The sequence below is a fragment of the Stigmatopora nigra genome, unplaced genomic scaffold (genome assembly GCF_051989575.1).
Source record: "Stigmatopora nigra isolate UIUO_SnigA unplaced genomic scaffold, RoL_Snig_1.1 HiC_scaffold_145, whole genome shotgun sequence".
NCBI classification, from domain to species: Eukaryota; Metazoa; Chordata; class Actinopteri; order Syngnathiformes; family Syngnathidae; genus Stigmatopora; species Stigmatopora nigra.
Genome location: NW_027551686.1, coordinates 17,501 through 22,500, shown reverse-complemented (window position 1 = coordinate 22,500; position 5,000 = coordinate 17,501). Strand labels below are relative to the sequence as shown.

The window sequence follows — 5,000 nt, the reverse complement described above, 5'->3', positions numbered from 1 at the left end:
TGACAAACCGCAAAGCGGCCTGAGCAACCGCAATCGGCACGATGATGGAAGGATAAAAAGCGGCTTGGGCAACCGACTTTTGAGGCATGGATGGATGGCATGAAAAATGTATATTTTGGGGCGGCCTCCGGCGTGAAAATGGCAAACCTATAATGATGGCGGGGCTTTTTCCTACACCGCCGACGGCATGGATGGTTAACAAAAGGTAGCAAGCCCGCCAGCGGATCTGATTCCCATCCGCTAACGGCATACATGGCACGGCATGAATTGATGGTAAAAATCCTTATTAACCCCTGGCTGAATACGAATGAATCTGGTGTCAAAAGAAAGAACTCATCCAAGTGACGGGTCGCTGCTTGGGCAACAGCTTCGCCGTCGGAGAAATGAAATACACGGGTCGCTGCTTGGGCAACAGCTTCGCCGTTGTGGAAATGAAATGAGGTGTCGCTGCTTGGGCAACAGCTTCACCATTGGAGAAAATACGGGTCGCTGCTTGGGCAACAGCTTCGCCGTTGGATGAACTCAAAAATATGGTCACGGGGTCCGCTGCTGGGGCACAGCGGTCACCCCTAGGTACGGGTCGCTGCTTGGGCAACAGCGTCGCCGATGGAAGAAATTACGGGTCGCTGCTTGGGCAACAGCGTCGCCGTCGGAGAAATGAACTCTACGGGTCCGCTGCTGGGGCACAGCGGTCGCCGGTGGTGAAAAAAAAATGAAAGGAGTACGGGTCGCTGATGGGGCACAGCGTTCACCGTTACTCGAAATGAACTCGAAAGCCACGGGGTGCTGAAGAGGGCACAGCGCAAACCCCGATTGGCGACCGCGTGGGGACGGCTCGCGCGTCCGTGTTCCCGGCGATAACGGTGAGGTTTCTGGTGCGTGCGACCGGCGATTGACCGGAGGCTAAGGTACTGCGGGTGGTGGACCCCACTCGTCCAAGGCCCCTCCGCGTCAGGGCTGACCATCGTCACTGTCACTGCATCCGCTCCGGGGCTCGTGCGTGCGAGTGGGCGTTCTCGGTCAAAGAGGTATAGTGAAAGTGTGAGGGGCGGCTGTTCGAGCCGTGTACCGAACAACGGAGAGGTTTCTGGCGCGTGCGATCGGCGATTGGCCGGAGGCTAAGGTACTGCGGGTGGTGGACCCCACTCGTCCAAGGCCCCTCCGCGTCAGGGCTGACCATCGTCGCTGTCACTGCAACCGGACGGTCACGGTCCGTGCGGTCGTCTCGCTCTCTTAAAGAGCAGTGCGACAAGACGGGCCAGGGTATAGTGCTTGCAAAGCCGGGATAACGGTGAGGACATAGTGCGTGCGACCGGTGATTGGCCGGAGGCTAAGGTACTGCGGGTGGTAGACCCCACTCGTCCAAGGCCCCTCCGCGTCAGGACTGACCATCGTACTTTATCTGCATCCGCCTCGGTCGCGTGGGTGCGGCTTGGCACGTATGACCACGTCACGCTAAAGACAACGGGGGCAGTGGAACTGAACGTGCGCAGCATAACGAAAGCCGGGATAACGGTGAGGACATAGTGCGTGCGACCGGTGATTGGCCGGAGGCTAAGGTACTGCGGGTGGTAGACCCCACTCGTCCAAGGCCCCTCCGCGTCAGGACTGACCATCGTCACTTTATCTGCATCCGCCTCGGCCTAGTATGTAATGTGGCGGTCGTCTCGCCCGTGTCTTCTGTCGGCAGGGTATAGTCGTGTGGAGGGATGGCTCGTGCGAGCTCGTGGACTGAACAACGGAGAGGTTTCTGGCGCGTGCGATCGGCGATTGACCGGAGGCTAAGGTACTGCGGGTGGTAGACCCCACTCGTCCAAGGCCCCTCCGCGTCAGGGCTGACCATCGTGCTGTCACTGCAACCGGACGGTCCCCCGCGAGCGCGTTTCGTCTCGCTCTGGCCAATTGGAGAGCCGTGACAACAAGAGCGATGCGTCTGACTCATTCGAGGTCACGGATAACGGTGAGGACACGGTGCGTGCGACCGGTGATTGGCCGGAGGCTAAGGTACTGCGGGTGGTAGACCCCACTCGTCCAAGGCCCCTCCGCGTCAGGACTGACCATCGTCACTGTCTCTGCATCCGCCCGGCTGAGTTTGTTCAGCGGTCGTCTCGTTCACGTTCCACACAACCGCGCGTCGGTTTGGGATAGCTGGGTCGGCGAGACGCCGAGAGAAGAGAGTGCGTTCGAAACTGGATAACGGTGAGGACTGGTGCGTGCGACCGGTGATTGGCCGGAGGCTAAGGTACTGCGGGTGGTAGACCCCACTCGTCCAAGGCCCCTCCGCGTCAGGACTGACCATCGTCACCTTATCTGCATCCGCCCGGTGGGGATCTGCACCGTCGACCCAAGCATGAAAACCCTCGTGTCGGTTCGGGCGAGAAAAAAGAGTTCAAGGGAAAAAGGCAACGATTTCACCATTCGAGTTCATGTGGAGGACAAAAAGAGGACAAAATGGAAACGAAATGACCATGAGTTCATCGATGGAAATGAGGACAATACTGACGAATATGGAGAGTTCTAAAATTTTGCCAAATGACACCGATGGTTGACGAGAATCCCTAAGCCACGGGGTGGGATACAAACCTGAACTAAAGACCTGCCATAGTCCGGTTTTTTTCCCAAAAAGGGCGCATGTGGACGGAGGGCACACATGGAAACCTAACCACCAGCCGAGCCATTGCCGGAGGAAATATAACGAGATGCCAAATACCATAGCCTTTGGGACAAAGCCGATTCTTGGAGGACAACAAAAATGAGACATGGTACTTGGTGAAGCACCGGACATATGGAGCCACAGGGGCCAGAAAAGAGCCGATAGTACAGGGCAAGATGTGATGTGACGGTAACGGACATGTGTTAATGATGGTGGACATGTGTTACGAGATGAAATGCTTGGAAATCACGTAAAGAACCGATGCGTGAATGAAAATGAAAACAGATCATGTTGGGACCAGGTTGGGAACCCCTCCACAGTCTGCGACAAAAAAGCTTCCCGTGTGGGATTATTCCGGTAATAAGAAGGGAGTCAGGTGCCCGGTACCTGTACGCCACTATGAAGGCCTCTGGTGGTTGTACGCTGGTTTAAAGACTCGATTTACCCCCGCCTTGACAAATCGAGCGCCACAAAAAGTTGCGCCGTAAAAGGGCCCTGACTTTCCTTGTTGGTTCGGGTTGGCATCGCCGGGGCTTGTGAGATAAGTGCCTATTCTAGGGGGATGGAGTACACAATCTCTACGACCTCTTTGGTGCCTCTGGGTGGTTCAGGCCCGTGGGAAAAGCCTCAGAGCCGCTTCCTTGAGGAGCCGCGGGTGACTCACGGGTTACGTCATCGCCTGGAGGTGTCGGGAGTTCTTTGTTTTGTTTTGCGAAAAACCCCCGTCACGAGAAACTGTGCTTCTTCTCGGTTTGTTACGGTTGCACGCAGGTGCCGCCGGCCGTTCCCACAGTTTTCTCGTCGTGTCACCGGGCTGCTTGCGGCTATCGGTAGATGCACTGTGCACGTCTCCCTGCCACGAAAGGAAGGAGTGAAGGAAGGTTGGCAAATAACCGAATCGATCGCGTGACAAGGTACAGGGCGATCGCACGTATTGACGTGAGGCATAACGAGAGGGGGTTGGGCCTAGGGCCGGCCCCGGAGGTATCCGTCCCTGTCGATTCTCTCTCTGGGTTGACGCGCAAGAGCACGGGCATGGCAGTCCGCGCGTGCGTCCCCGGGCTAGTCTCCGGCAGCGGCGTTCCGCCTCTTAGGGTAGTCGGGCGCCGAATCCCTCCCTCTCGCCCGGACCGGACTTTCGAAGGCTCATGTAGATGGCACTTATAGACGTGTCGGGGCCCGAGAAACAATGGTCCCGCACCGCCGAGGCCGGAATGGTTACAGTTTACTGTAACCGCTATAGTCAACGTAAAGGGGTGCACGTTGCCCGTCTCTGATGCGATGAAGGTTCGGGAAGATCGATTCGATGGACGGTGGTCGAGCCCGGATCCATTACGGCGACCACCACGGACAAGGTACCCGGTTCCGCTTTTGCTCGTCTGGCGCGTGCCAACAAAACGGGGGTATATGGGTTGCCACCCGGCCCGGTCTTGTGCTACGCTCGGAGTGTTCTGGGGTTCGGGAGCCGTGGGAAAAGCCTCAGAGCCGCTTCCTTGAGGAGCCGCGGGTGACTCACGGTGCTACGTCACCGCATTCCTCCGAGGACAGTAGTTACGCCGGATCACCGGTCCCATTACCTGGCCTTCGGCGACATCTCAACGCTCACCCCTTGGGCCCCACTTTACCCAAGTCGGGATGAACCTAGGATGGGGGGAGCTCTTGATCGACCCTAGGCCCCACCGCCTAACTCAGCCAAATCAGGGGTGGATAAACCGTGCCCGCCTTGGGAGCAATAGACCTTCCGATGCTTTGCCAACTCAGGTGTTGCGATCTTGAAAGGTGTCTCCGGGCATCACTGCTCTACATGGGTGGCCGGGCAGCGGGGGGCTGACCCGGGCGGCCGCCTGGAGATGTCGGGAGGCACCTGTAGACAACTCTCAGCGGTGGATCACTCGGCTCGTGCGTCGATGAAGAACGCAGCTAGCTGCGAGAATTAATGTGAATTGCAGGACACATTGATCATCGACACTTTGAACGCAACTCGCGGCCCCGGGTCCCTCCCGGGGCCACGTCTGTCTGAGCGTCGCCTGACATTCAATCGGGCCCGACCGCGGCGGTGAGGGGCGGCACCGTTCCGCGGCGTGGCCCGCGACTGGGGATGCAAGATCGGGGAAAGTGTTATGCCAGCACGCACCCCGACCCCCTAAGTAAAGCCAGATACGGGGCTCGTCCATGCCCGTACAGAGAAGTGGTCGAGAGAGCGAGATTTCGGGGAACATGCATATGTGAGCGAGGCATGTCGTTGAGATCCACAAAGACCTCACAGTCCGCGGTCACGAGGCGGTCATTTGGATAGTAACCACCGACCCGTGAGTGTCCCTCCGCAAAATGGACTGGATCCGAGGCA

At 58.0% G+C, this 5,000-nt stretch overlaps 1 non-coding gene across 1 annotated transcript; it reads left to right on the top strand.

The window, feature by feature from the left end:
• Nucleotides 1-4,525: 4,525 nt before the first annotated feature.
• Nucleotides 4,526-4,679, top strand: LOC144193174 (5.8S ribosomal RNA). Its single transcript, XR_013325650.1, has one exon. It is a non-coding gene; the product is annotated as a 5.8S ribosomal RNA (ribosomal RNA).
• The last annotated feature ends 321 nt before the right edge of the window (nucleotides 4,680-5,000 follow it).